This window comes from Globicephala melas, chromosome 16 (assembly GCF_963455315.2).
Source record: "Globicephala melas chromosome 16, mGloMel1.2, whole genome shotgun sequence".
NCBI lineage: Eukaryota > Metazoa > Chordata > Mammalia > Artiodactyla > Delphinidae > Globicephala > Globicephala melas.
The window spans coordinates 23846441-23861616 of NC_083329.1; the positions used below are offsets into that span (position 1 = coordinate 23846441).

General features: G+C 47.3%; 1 protein-coding gene across 5 annotated transcripts in view; it reads right to left on the reverse strand.

Annotated features, from left to right (window-relative positions):
• SORCS3 (sortilin related VPS10 domain containing receptor 3) overlaps positions 1 to 15176 on the reverse strand; it is a 612586-nt gene that overhangs the window by 463921 nt on the left and 133489 nt on the right. The window contains exon 1 of one of the 5 annotated variants that reach the window (XM_060286393.1): positions 6671 to 6902. The exons of the other annotated variants lie outside the window; for them this stretch is intronic. The gene's annotated coding sequence lies outside the window, so the exon portion shown is untranslated. Of the gene's footprint in view, positions 1 to 6670; positions 6903 to 15176 lie in introns of those variants that run through there. 5 annotated transcript variants of the gene reach the window in all.

Below are 15176 nucleotides of genomic sequence, written 5' to 3' on the forward strand. Positions count from 1 at the left end.
GTATCAGGCAAAAATATGACAGTAACTGTCAGTCACAGGAAATATCATAAGGGAGGTTTAAGATAATAAAGCTGTCTCGGAACTGGGAATACAGATGATCCCCACACAGGATGGCAGATCCCGCTCCAGATACTGAGTGTGGAGGCATGTCTGTGAGTGCGTGTGTGGGTCCACATGCACACATACACCCGCACCCTATCTGCACGTAGAAACAAAACTGGCACTGTGTCTGCAAAACTCAGTAACTGTATCCTCATTCCATCTCATTTCCTTTTTCTGAAGAAGATTCTGCTGCACAAATGATGGCAGAGAAACGGGACAGACCCAGAGAACCCAGGAAAAAGGGGCAGAAGATCTGCCCTGATGGATGCCAAAATCCCACACAGCTATATGCCCAGACCGGGCCTGACAATCAGCAGGAGGAAACGAGGGCGCCCGATGGACCCCGCACGTCATTCGCTGTTGCCTTTCCGGAAGGTAGGAAAGGCCGTCTGATACTGGGCAATGAGCGAGGCACAGTGACGCAGCTAAAGGTTCTGCTTGGTTGCAGCTTTCCATTACTGTTTTGTTTGCTCTGTGAGTTTTTCTTCTTTTTTCCCTTGGGGTGTGTGTGTGTGTGTGTGTGTGTGTGTGTGTGTGTGTGTGTGTGTGTGTGTGTGTGTGTGTGTGTGTGTGTGTGTGTGTGTGTGTACATGCGTATGACTTTTGTGTTTTCTCCAGGAGTCATGGTGCCCTCCTCTCACAAAGGCTGGCAGGTGGCTCAAAGCCATGTCATCCAACAGTCTCATGCCTCTGAAAGGCCCGGAATAAACCCAAGCCCTCCTCATATGCTGCCTCTCTGCGAGGATCAAAGGAGGTGACTGAAGTGGAAGGACTCTGGAGCATAAGGCACTGTGACGCACATACCACGCAGGAATGCACACCATTCTGTGGGGCAGGCAGCTGTGGTGCAGTGGAGCAAGTCCTGGCCTCAGCGTCACAAGGGGTTCGAACCCTAGCTCTTCCACTCACCAGCTGCGTGATATAAGCAAGCTACTTCACTTCTCTGGGATGCACTTGACCGTTGTGCAGATCACATGAGATATAAAGATAGGTACGAGCTATATAAAACATCCTGCAGATGTTAGATATCAGTATTACCACTACACCTGCCTATAGAGCTCTCTACCCTCTGTAATCCCCATGGATACTCATTTTCTGTCCAAAACACACCTAGATTGGTACAACAGTGCTCTCCACTTATTGTTACTAATAGTGGTATGCATAGCTAAGAGAGCTACATAATATATCTCCTAACAATTATATTACTCTCGATATTAGGGAACAGTATATTTCCTAGCAGCACTGGTACCAGTCATAGTAATACTAGTCTATAGCTAGAATATTCTACATTCTATAGTGTGTTACTATTCTCTCCCTAAGAAGGCAGTGAGCTCCTAAGATCTTATTTGACACTTCTGTGTCCCCATAAGATAAGGATCACCCAGCAGACACTCAGCAAACGTTGGATGACTGACAAAAGCCGCAGGAGACCCCTGGTTGATGACATCTCAGCTGGCCACTGCCCTGGCCTCCCTCTAAACGTGACCGTTTCAGAGCCTTAGTGCAGCACAGTCTAGCAGAGATCGTTCTCATCTCCCGTCGCACCAAGAGATCCAGTTTCAAAGCTCATTACCCCACAAAAGGAAAATATGCTTTTGGACCAGACGCCCCTCCAGATCCAAAGAGGGACAAGAACAAGAAGCGGGCTCCTCATCTAACAAAACAGCTCCTTTGGAAAGAAGAGCAGCTACCCAGGGCTCATGCCTCTAGACCAAGCAGGTTCATCATGTCACCAAAGTCTGGACGAGGAGGCTTCGCAGAGAAGGGTTCAGTGTGGGGAAGGGGTGAGGACTCCGAGGGCTGGGCCTAAGGTTTACTAATAACTTCCCTCTCCATCCCTCTTCCTCTTCTCCCTCTTACCTCAGGGTGACCTCCACGAGCCACACCATGACAGAACATTTATTATTATTATAATTACAGTGATCATACTGGTACATAACGCTCACAGATGCCTCTGAAGGTGTGACTTGCTAATTCTCCTGCATTTCCAATTCACAGTGTCCCGGAGCCAAAAATATCGCTCTATCAAACGACGCTCAGCTTTTTTTCTAATCTGCCTCTTTTCTCGGGGCAACTCTTTCCAATACTGACGCAGCTGATCCTTTGCACCACGCCCACCCCCTCAGCCCCCAACCCCACCCCTGCCTCCGTCCTCCCTCCCACCACAGGCAAAACTGCGCCGTGCTTAAGGCTAATGTGCCTGTCAAGACTCCCCCCATGAACAACAGGTTAATGATGTGCACGTCTCCTTAAATAATTCATACTTCTAATAACCACGTTAGTCAGCACTTAACACCGCCCATCAATTGTCGCGGGGTAGTGCAGGCGGAGGCTGGGGAGAGTGGAGACTCACGTGGCAAAGACGGGAAATGGAGACGGACCTCGCCTGTCATCCTCTAATCAGAGTCACAGGGGAGACAGAAGCAGCTTCCAAACATGTTAAGCCAACAGCAGGAACCGCTGTGCCATCTGGGAAAGGAGAGGGCAGGAGACCATATGGAAGGCTCGCATCTAAGGGTCAGAGGATCACTGGGCAAGAGAGAAGTTTTTTCCAAGACGCCACAATGTCTTTACAAGGCATCAAACGCACACCTCAGGGGCTGGCCACCTTCCCACTTCCTCCAGGGTGTTCCCCTGGATTAACAGTACCAGATGGGAAGGATCCTCTTATTCTCAACTGTTTCTCTCATATATGTTCATTTGCTCCTTGATGCAAATTCCCCCCCCCACCTTTTTCGGTTGTGTATGTGTCTCCTCTAACTGGTTAGACATTAGATGTCTGACTCCCCTTTACCACTCAATTTCTACATTTGCAACAGCATGGATGGACCTAGACAGGGATGCTTAGTGAAATAAGTCAGGCAAGAAAGACAAATACTCTATGTTATCACTTACATGTAGAATCTAAAAAATAAAACAAATGGGGCTTCCCTGGTGGCGCAGTGCTTGAGAGTCTGCCTGCCGATGCAGGGGACACGGGTTCGTGCCCCGGTCCGGGAGGATGCCACATGCCGCGGAGCGAGTGAGCCATGGCCGCTGAGCCTGCGCGTCCAGAGCCTGTGCTCTGCAAAGGGAGAGGCCACAACAGTGAGAGGCCCACGTACCGCAAAAATAAAAAATAAATAATAAAAAAAATAAAACAAATGAATGTATATAAGAAAACAGAAACAGACTCACAGAGAGAACAAACTGCTGGTTACCAGCAGGGAGCGGGAAGGGGGAGGGGCAAGACAGGGATATGGGATTCAGAGATGCAAACTACTGTGCATAAAATAAATAAGCAACAAGGATATATTGTAGAGCACAGAGAAATATAGTCCTTACCTATAATAACTTTAAATGGAGTATAATCTATAAAAATGTTGCATCACTATGTTGCACACCTGAAACTAATATAACATTGTAAATCAACTATAATTCAATAAAAATTTGTTTTAATAAAAATGTTTTTTTTTTTAAGAATTTCTGGATAGGAAACCATGGTTAAGTGTATAAGTTTCCTATGGCTGCTCTAACAAATGACCACAAGTTTGTGGTTTAAAAACCACACAGATGTATTCCCTTATAGTCCTGAAAGTCAGAAGTCTGACATGGGTCTTACAGGGCTGGTTCCTCCTGGGGGCTCCAGGGGAGAAGCCACTTCCCTGCCTATTTCAGCTTCCGGAGGCCAGCACCATTACTTGACTCGTGACTCCTTCCTCAAATCACTCCAGACTCTGACTTCCAGTGTCCTATCTCCTACTTCCTCTGATCTCTTGCCTCCCTGTGATGATATCAGGCTCCCCCAGACAATCCAGAATAATCTCCCCATCTCAAGATTCTTAACTCAATTACACAAACAAAAATCCCTTTCACCACGTAGGGTAAATTTAAGAGGTTCCAGAGATGCGGAAATGAACATCTTGGGAGGCTGCTATTCAGCCTGCCATACTCAAGAGTACCTAGAATGTGTCCCAGCTATAAAAGAAGGATGTTGTGAAGCTAAGTAGAAAAGATACTATAAGAGTACCTAACACGTGCTTGGAATGTAAGCGGCTGATGACGGTTAGGTCTCCTTATTATCTAACACAGTCAACTCATCTAACAGGTCTGAACACCTACTGTCCACCAGGAGCTTTGACGCAGGTTATCTCATTGCATGCTCACTGCAAACTCTGAGATGGATGTGGTCCTCTCTCTTCAGAGGATGAGAGAATACAGGCTCAGAGAATAAATAAATGACTTGTCCAAGGTCACACAGCTGACAAACGGCAGAGCTGAGGTTAAGATCCAGATTTATCTGAATAGGCAAATAATAAATGTTCAGCCAACACTGTTACCTAATCCATTATGTACCAAAGCGGGCTCTCGGTCAGAATCACCTTTGAAGCAGAGTAGCAATGCAGATTCCTGGGCCCACCCCTGGAGATTCCAACTCAGTATATACGAGGTGGGGTCTGGAAACACATCTTTCAACAAGCTAGATGTATAATGTGGACGCTTGGGCAAATTTGTAAAACAGGAGCCTAATCTACCCCCAAAATGATATCAGTACCCTCCCTGCAGTCACAATGAGCTCTCATCTCTTTCAGATACAACTCCCCGCCACACACACACACACACACACACACACACACACACACACACACACACAGACACACTTACACACAAAATCAGATATGCAGAGTTTCTCAACAGCAGCGTGACTGACGTTTGGGGCCGGATAATTCTTTGTTCTGGGGGTTTGTCCTGCGTGTTGCAGGGTGTGTAACAGCATCCTTAGCCTCTACCCACTAGACAGCAGTAGCACTCTCTCCCCAGTTATGACAAATGTCTCCAGACATTTCTGGAAGACCTCTGGGAGGCAAAATTGCCCCTGGTTGGAAACCACTGAGCCTGGAGAGTGGGGGGTGGCAGAAAGAATGGTCATGAAAGCAAAGTCATTGCCTGTAGAGACTTGCGGTCTCTGGTCAGCTCACACCCCTCGCTGAGCTAAAGCAAGTGAGGACGGGGCAGTGGGAAGTGCAGCACCTGAGAATCAAGAATGTAGGCTTCTTGTCCCACCCACCTGCCCAGCGCTCATCATGCAGCCATCCTTGAGGGCAGCCACAGACTCACACACCCCATGTCAAATTTCCTAGCCTGGGTTTCAGTTTCTTATTTGCAAAATGAACAAGCTGAGTAAGAATATTTCTTCGGTCACCTTGAGTTCTGAATTCTTCAAAGGTGGGCCCATGTTCAACCAATTTTCCTAACTGTGAGAAGGCGGGGCTGGAGGGGAACTTGACCCTGGCTCCCAGGGGGAGGGCACAGCCTCAGATATCTGCAGCACCACAGCACCACTGTGACCTGGGCATGAGCAATGAACCAGAAACAGTCCCTACTCCCCACCACCCCGCTTTCTCTCCCTCCTTGTAGGTTTTTCTTTCTCTCTGCCTCTCTGTCTCTATTGCCATATAAAAAGAGGAAATATGCAGGGCTTTGTGAGGATTTACTTATTTTTTTCCCTTGCTGCTGAATAAGCCCAGGTACTTTTATTTTTATTAAAGCTGATACCTTCAGTGAAGACAGTACAGAAAAGTTCTCTGAGTCCTGAGATATAAATTATTACAATTCTGCCTGACCTAGGATCTCAGGGATGAGCTGAGACAGTGATCTTGGAGAGAGACCCAAGAACAGGCTGGCTCTCGGAGGCATTTGGATTCTGGACTGCCCTTTAAGAAAAGATAAAAAGACAACCCTCCTTGCAAACTATATTTGATGCAATTATTTGGCAAGGGTGTCCTACGTGGAACACACTTAATTTCATTTCAAATTAATCTTATTTCACGAGCAGAGTGTGACCTGGGGGGAAAAAAAGCTGCCGCATAGCACAGGGAGATCAGCTTGGTGCTTTGTGACCACCTAGAGGGGTGGGATAGGGAGGGTGGGAGGGATGCTAAAGAGGGAGGGGATATGAGGATGTGTGTGCATAGAGCTGATTCACTTTGTTGTACGGCAGAAACTAACACAACATTGTGAAGCAATTATACTCCAATAAAGAGGTATGAAAACAAAAAAAGCAGCCAACAACAAAAATACCCAAATATTAAGCATAAATATCTTGTCCCATTTTCAAAAGGCCAATGCAATTGACTTTTAGATGAGGGCTTCATGCCAACGCCAACTACCCTTGCATGTCTGGCAACATTCAAGCAGGCTGAGCAGAAAGAATACAAAATAGAAGAATTCCCCAACCTTGGGGAATGCTGGCACTCTACGGCCTGAAGGAAGACTTGAGGAAACAGCACAGAGCTCACTTCCTCCAGAAAATCTCCCCCCAACCACCTCGGACTGCCATGAACCCCTTCTTTCTATGCCTTGGTGCAACCCCATGACCCTCACATCCAGGCAAACTGTCACCTCGTACAGCCCACCCTGGCTCCCATACTCTGTCTCAGCATCCTTAGCACCTGTGATACTTTGCCGAGCATAGTAGCTTATATGTCTGCCTCCCCTTCAGACTAGAATCTTCCAGAGGCAAGTACCAGGTTCAGTCACTCCAAGACCCTTAGCACACAACACCAGCAAGTGTTTAATATCTACTTACTTCATGAAAGAAAAGGGAAGAAAGATGGCCAGGAGGGAAAGCACTGCATGACCATGCACTCGCCGGGGTCAGAAGCCATGACGCATCTCTGCCTCTAGCTTCTTGCTGTTAAAGTGAGCACACCGGGCTTCCCTGGTGGCGCAGTGGTTGAGAGTCCGCCTGCCGATGCAGGGGACACGGGTTCATGCCCCGGTCCGGGAAGATCCCACATGCCGCGGAGCAGCTGGGCCCGTGAACCATGCCCACTGAGCCTGCGCGTCTGGAGCCTGTGCTCCGCAACGGGAGAGGCCACAACAGTGAGAGGCCCGCGTACCGCAAAAAAAAAAAAAAAAAAAAAAATGAGCACACCTTGTCTCCCAGCTAAGTAGCGACTCCTGGCTTCAGGGGCTGTTCCTTCTCATCTGTAGAATCCCACCACGCCACTGCCACCATGGTGCTAGCCCAGCACTGGAAACATAAACACTGATGCTGTTCTCTCTTGGAAGACCTCAAGTACAGTGCTGCCAGGAGGGAGATAGTCTAAATGCCACATCCAACCCTGATGCAGTGCTGAAGTCTGTCATTCTGCCTTCACAGAACTGGTCCCAGCTGCATTGTGTCTGCATTTCCTGACTGTCACCAGGAGCACACTGGCCACTGGCTTTCTAGTTCATGACTCTAGGAGCTGGACGTCTTTTCTCTGTGGCCCTGATCACTGCATACTTCACCTCAAGTGCTGATGGATGCCTCATCACGGACTGGGTGTCCGTCTGCCTGTGGCTCAGGGGGTGTCTTGACTTGCATGTATCCTTGTGTTCCTAACACCTAATCAAAGCCTGGAGCCTAACAGGGAAAGGAGTCACATTCATCGGCATTTCCATGCCTCAAGCATGATATGCTGTGTGCTCTAGGCCTATTCTCTCATGCACTCCTCAAAGAGGAAGGGACTCTTTCTGTCCCCATTTTACAGGTGGAGAAACTGAGACTCAAAGAGTTTAAGTACATGCCCAAGGCCACAGCTTACAAATAGCAAATCAGAGATTGAAACCCAGGTTTCCAATTCAAATTCCTATGTAGCTTCCAGTGTACCATACTTCATCCCAAGAGTGGACATTCCATAAATGCTTGCTGAGTTCAGCTGAATTCCCAGAACACTCTAAAATGGACCACACACGCAGACCAGGCTCCTCACAACTTACTGCTGCTTGTGAAAATTATTCTTAGCTAACAAGAAATAAATAGTCTCTGGAGAACAGTCCATTAGAACTACGTCCTTGGGAATCAGAACATAAAACAAGCCTAAACAGGAATGTCTCTGCTTGTTGGTGAAGTTCATAAAACCACAGAATCTCAGTGCTGAGCAGGACCTTGGAAATCACCTAGTTCAAGCCCATCCTTTTACAAAAAGGTACACGGAGGCACAGGTGGAAAATGACTTGCTCAAGGTCATAAGCACATCAAGGTGTGGCAATGACAGGACCAGAATCCAGAGCGGTCCCTCCTGGTTCCCTCTGTGCTCTGGGATCCCAGTTCTAAACGTCCTGGGTGTGACTCCTCACTGCCCGCGGCCCTCAGAACCCAGGCTCGCAGATGGCTCTCGGTCAGCTCGCTCTTTGCTGTCAGGTGACCAGGATGCATGGCCACAGACAGAAGCTGCCACATCATGTCAGCGTTTAGTCACCCACAAAAGCCATTTCCTGCCTCGTCAGCTCCATGGCCAGAAATATTATCCTTAAATAATCAACACACAGCAGACACCCTTCAAGGGACAAGACTGTCTTCCCTTTTCCCAGGGATACAGTGATATCAGCACAGGTTGCAAAGAAAGAAGGAGCTGCTGCTCAGCCCCACCCCCTCGGAAACCTGGGGGTTAACAGCACAGCCTACAGGATCCAGCCATCAATTTCAGGAAGAAGAAGAGGAGGAGGAAGAGAAGGAGGGGGAGGAGGGGGAGGGGAGGAAGGGGAGGAGAGAGAGGATGGGGGGAGGAGGAGGGGAGGGGGGAGGGGAGGAGGGAGAGGAGGGGGAGGAGGGGGGAGGAGAGGAGAAGGGGAGGAGGGGAGGAGGAGGAGGGGAGGAGGGGGAGGGGAGAAGTGGGAGGACAGGGAGGGGAGGAGGGGGAGGAGGAGAGGGGAGAGGAGGAGAGCCCTTGTCCTGCTGTCACAGGGAAGGGCTAGGACAGTCTGTTTAGTCAAAAACAAAGGCTCATCTCCCACTGAGAGCAGTGAGAGCCAGGGTGGGGAGAGGGGGTAGCAGAAGGGTGCGGTGATATAAGAGTTTACACTTTACAGGAAGGTATATATCCCACCTTCTTCCAAAAGTGTTGGAGATGGTTTGTGAAATTAAACACCACAGACAATATCATATTTTATAAAGTAAAAATTTAAAGTGTCATCAAAAGCAATGCAAAAGGAACAGAGAATAGATATTTCCAGTTCTTGAGAACAGCGGAAACCAGCACGGTTTGGTGTGTCTACCGTGAAGTGAGGACACTCTGTTGGGCAGCTCTCTTGACACTTCTTTCCCGTAGCCATCCTCTCAAATCTGTCTCAATCTCCCCATTTGATAAATGAGGAAACTGAGCTCAGAGAGGCTGAATTACTTGACCAGCAACACACAGCTGGTGTCGTCTCCCAATTCTGGGTCCCTGCTTCTCGCCGCTGCTGCCTCCTGCTCTGTATGCCCATCACTGTGTCAGCTGGCAGGGGTGTGCAACTAAATGTTTAAACACAGGCTCACTGAAAGGAAAAATGAGAGCCCTGATTTATAGCATTCACCAATTTCCATAGCGTAAATATTGTCATCGTGGCCAACTTCAAACAACCCATGCGCATTAACCAGCTTACGAAATTCCCCAAAATGTAACCGCCAGCTCTCAGTCACTCAGCGGCAGCACATCACTGCTGCTGGGGAGCAACTGGAGGTTTCTAGGAGCAGACCCTGCTTCAAGGAGCCCACAGACTGATTAGGAGAATGTGGACAGACACAGACATAATGCTATGCAGGAGAATGGCATGCTGGGAAGAAAAGCTATGCTTCCGTAGCCTGGCGGGACTTGACCCCTGCCACCTCTCCAGCCTCACCTCCTTCCAGAAGCCTCTCCAGGCTCACACTTATACTCCTTGTTGCGGTGCACGGGCTTCTCACAGCGGTGGCTTCTCTTGTTGCGGGCTCTAGGCGCACGGGCTTCAGCAGCTGTGGCTTGTGGACTCTAGAGCGCAGGCTCAGTAGTCGTGGCGCACGGGCTTAGTTGCTCCGCAGCATGTGGGATCTTCCCGGACCAGGGCTCAAACCCGTGTCCCCTGCGTTGGCAGGCGGATTCTTAACCACTGTGCCACCAGGGAAGTCCATGTAGTTCTCGAAAGTGCTGTATGTTTGGCACTGTACACGCATAAGGGACTCTGACAATCTTAGGTATCCCCGTAGTGCCTGATGTATGGAGAACACAGGCCAAGCAATGCCTTAGCCTCACATCCACGTGCTCCTCTGACTTTTCTTCACTGCTCTTCTCAGAATTCATGCTCTTTGTCATTTTTTCTTTTTTATATGTCTCTCTTCTATTATTTAGCATCAAGCTCCCCTCAACATTCTTCCAGTGAAGTCTGAAGAGTACTAGGTAATTATGTTCTACTGTAAGCGTTCTACTGCTTAGCTACCTGCCCCTTCAATTCTCATCCTAAACGTCGCTGCTTCAGGAAAGCATTCCCCGCCTTTAGGTCTCCCTGTAAAACACTCCGACAGCCCCAAGATTCAAATTACAACAGTTCATTATAATGTGATGTGTCCGTCCTCTGCCCAGGGATCCCAGGACCCCTTTACAGGGTCAGGGGCCAAGAGGTCACTCCCTGAGCCAAACCACATCGAGAGTCCCATGTACCGCAAAAAAAAAAAAAAAAAAAATTGCACAGGCAGTCACGGTAAATGACATAACGAGAGAACATGTCACGAAAAGCCAAGATGCACCTTTGGGGCGGGTACAGAAAGGAGGTAGCCACTTTCGGGCAAATACTTCAAGTTACAATAGAGAGTTATGTTCTTTAGGTACTATGGCCCCACATCTTCTTGCACCCCGTGTGCAGCATCTGCTCTTCCTTCTATCTATGACCTCCCCAAATCCTGTCCCATCATGGTCCCTACAGCACAGCGAGAGAAAGCTAAGATGAACGCGTAACTCACCACCATGAAGGAAGACAGCCTCCTCCAACAGTCAGCTGTATGAAGCCCTTCCTATAATCGTTCATTCATTCACGGTTCATATACCAACTGCGTGCCCAGCCCTGTGCTACTGCTTGACATACAAGAGTGGGCAAGAGGACACAGCCCCAGCTCCTCCCACACGGCTCAGATGGGACGCAGACAGGTAAACAAACACTGTGAGTGCAATGTACTAGGACAGAGGTATGGAAGGATGCCACTTTCCTCGCTTCCCACAAAGCTCGTCTCACAGCTCCACACGTGGGAGTCAGGCTGTGGCTCCAACCCTGGGTCACGAAGGCAAATGCTGACCGGATCTAGTGAAAGCATCCATCCCACCAGCACTGTCCTGACCCAGTCTCAGCTCTTCTCACGGAGGCCACAGCAGTCAGACCACAGCCTCACCCTCTTCGTTCTCTCTAGCCTGATTTTACAGCTATAGGGCTCCTGTCCCAGACTTCGTCTCACTCCCCTCTCTCCCATCTTGACTTTTTCCCAGGTCATTTCTCCTGAAAGCAGCAGGATAATTCCAGAAATTCCAGAAGATAAGGAGTTCTCCAGGAAACAAAGCAAATCTCTAACATCTCTGGCCTCAAAAGGGAAGTTAGTGGCTGTGGATACCAGGATGTCCCCCACCCCAGGCCTAGATGAACCAGCATGGCATGGTGACTGAAAGCACAGACTCTACGGCTATAATCCCTAAGTGGGAATCCCAGCTCTGACACTCACTAGCTGGGAGCTCTTGAGCAACATATTTAATTTCTCAGTGGAAACAGTACTTAATTCACAATGTTATTGTGAAAATTAAATGAATTGATATCTATAGTGCACTTTGAATTACAGCTGGCACAGAGCAAAAGTCTTGGACGTTCTTTTTTAATTGGGGTATAGTTGCTTTACAATGTTGTGTTAGTTTCTGCTGTACAACAAAGTGAATCAGCCATATGTATACATATATCCCCTCCCTCTTGGATCTCCCTCCCACCACCACCCCCATCCCACCCATCTAGGTCACCACAGGGCACCAAGCTGAGCTCCCTGCGCTACACAGCAGGTTCCCACTAGCTATCTGTTTTACACATGGTAGTGTATATATGTTAATCCCAATCTCCCAATTCATCCTACCCCCCATTCCCCACTCCCCATGTCCACACTCCCGTTCTCTATGTCTGTATCTCTATTCCTGTCCTGCAAATAGGTTCATCTGTACCATTTTTCTAGATTCCACATATATGCGTTAATATACGATATTCGTTTTTCTCCTTCTGGCTTACTTCACTCTGTATGACATACCCTGAGAAAACCACAATTCAAAAAGACAACACATGCACCCCAATGTTCACTGCAGCACTACTTACAATAGCCAGGACATGGAAGCAACCTAAATGTCCATCAATAGATGAACGGAATTTTTTTTAAATAAAATAATTGTCCTTCTTTCTCCCCAACCAACAGCATGTATGAAAGTCACCAAGACTCTATGTCAAGTCAGGTCACAACTCCCACCCTATGTCAATGTTGTTTAATAAAAAGAAGAAGAAGAAGTACACAGTGTGTGCAGAGGGTCAGCTAGAAGAAGGAACCAGCACTGACTGAATGCCTGTTGGGCACCAGCCACTGGGGTGGGTATTCCCACATACATTATATATCAGTTAATCTCTCAACAGCCCTGAGACGTCAAAATCATTGTCCCAGTTTTACAAATCAGGAGACAGAGGTTCAGAAATTCCTCTGACCTATTTAGGAACTAGAGACTAGCTCCATGACTATACAGTTTTGTAAGGGTCCATAAACCTCTTAACTTCTTCATATTGGTGTTTCTCTATTTACACAGAAAGATTAGGAGTTGGGTCCATAAGAGAATGGGGTTTATGAGGAAGAGTGGAGCTGGGGAGACTGCTGTCCTCTCTGCTCGGATATATGGAGAGAGAAATTGCAGGGGACAGAGGAAGTGTGGCTGAGGTAGGGAGAAAAGACTAGGTGCCGCGGGGCTAGAAGGAAGTAAAGGTGAAGCTAGGGAGCCTAGGAAGAAGTCCCAGAGCTTCATGGGAGGAATTTCTGGCAGGGTCTCTGATTCTTGGTAGAGATTCAAACCTAACTCAATCTGGCTCTAAAGACCAGCCCACCACTTTTTCTGTCCTCTGTCAAAGGCAGACGTAAATAATCAATCACAGCACTCATGCCTTCAGGCCTGGAAAGAGTCTCAGCCAGGAAGCCCTGCCAATCAATCAGAGTTGACCACTAGATAAAATCTATTTGCCATCCCTTCTATTCACCATGCTGCCAAAAGGAGTTTAAGAAGCCCCCTGTCTTTGAAGTGTGGGTAATCTACTTACAGAACTGACTAGGACAGAGGAAACAAGTGAAAATATATACTCCTAGAAACTGCTAGGTGAATCCCGGTTTAAAATTCTGGACCAAAAAAAAAAAAAGATGACCCCACTACAGTGGGCCAGGCAATGCAGTGCAATTAGCTGTGCTTTGAGAAACTAATAATTCATTGCTTTCTTAGCTTAAATTTCTAGATGCTTTATGATTTACAAAGTATCATCATTTTACCCTCAAAACTACCTCACCAGACAGGTGGGCACCTCGTAAATATGTAAAGCATTAAATTCTTAGTAGTTTTAGTGGTTCATAAAATTTTCAAGTAGGAAATCATTTTTGCAAGTAATGTCCTTTACAGTTCTCACGCCCCTCCTTCCTTTTTCCTATTTTATTGCACCAGCCAGAACCTCAGAGCCTTGCTACTCAGTGTATGGTCTAGGAACCAGCATCACTGGCCTCCCCTGGAAGCTAGCTAAAAAGGCAGAATCTTAGGCTCCATCTCAAACTTCTCAGAATCTGCATTTTAATATGATCCTCAAGTGATTCATATGCACATTAAAATGTGAGAAACATTGCTCTACTACCTACTGAAAAACAGAAATGTTGAAAGCTCTCCTTATTTTTGCTCTGATTGTACTGAGAATGTCTCTATTTTCATCATAACTTATGATTATTAGAAGTTTTTGACAGATATCCTGTATCAGTTAAATCAGAAAGCTCTATGTAAATATTAATAACTATGAAAAAATTAAGGTCTAGAGAAGTTCTATCTGCCACAAGATGACCCAGCTTGTAAGTAACAGATCAAGCACAAAAGTCCATACTTGTGCTGTCCCAATGCTGACCCCCATCACAGGGAAAGATGGACTAATAACAAATTATTCACATCTAGCATGAGGTTCTGTCCATCAATACGTATTTGTTGAATGAACAAATGAATGAATGTCATTGTGCTTTCTTTCATATAATAGGTGTGTTTCTGCATAGCTGAATGAACAGTAAGTCTGAGATCCCTTGAATATTTGTGAACCACATGACTCAGTGTGCAAGAAGAAACTCTATTTTAAGGTACTCTGCACTAAATCCTCTCACAAAGAGGAAAAAAATAGCTTCCTTCATGAAAATGTACTCCCTGATAGATTTTAATCAACAAGTGTTGATTGGGTACAGCTGTGTGCCTGTAACTGTCTATGGGTCTAATAAGGATTCAGGAGACATAAGACAGTGGCTCTCACATTTAACATGCATCAGAATCACCTGGAGGGCTTATTAAACCACAGATTGCTGGCCTAACCCTCATCCCCCAAAGTTTCTCATCTAGTCGGTCTGGAGTGTGGACCAAAATTTAGCATCCCTAACGAGTGCCAGGATGACGTTGATACAGCCAGTCCAGGGATCACACATGGAGAAGAGCTGACATACAATATCCTGCCTGCATCTAAGGCCAGTGGTTCTCACCTTGGCGGTACTTTTGAGTCACCTGGGAAGCTTTTAAAAATACTGATGACTGGTTCCCTCCAATGACCAGTTGAATCAGAATCTCTGGGGTAGAGGCTGGGTACCGGCATTTTTCGTACGTCCCCCAGGTATTTCTAATGTGAAGTCAGAATTTAGCTCCACTGAGCCTTAGAGCTAAGTTGGGGAGCAAGGGGTAAGACAGATATGAAAGAAGAATTCCAGGGCAGCACACGCAGTGGTGTGCCAGAACCTGCCAGGACCGGGCGGAGAAAGCCAGATGTGCGGATCTCTTCCCAACACTGCCTTCAGGGCCATCAATCCTCAAGCTTGAAATCAGCCACTGCCAGAGTATTTACACCACAAAAATTGGCAAGTGCTACACATCAGTGCACCACCCCCCATCCCCAGAGAACCAGTTATTAAACTTCTACTAGCAAACCACTGAATAGAAGGCGGATGTGACAGGTACCAAATAAACATTCAGACAGGAAGTAGCAGAGGAGAAGAGGAAGAAATCCCACTGGGCTGGAGTGGACATAGAGATCTT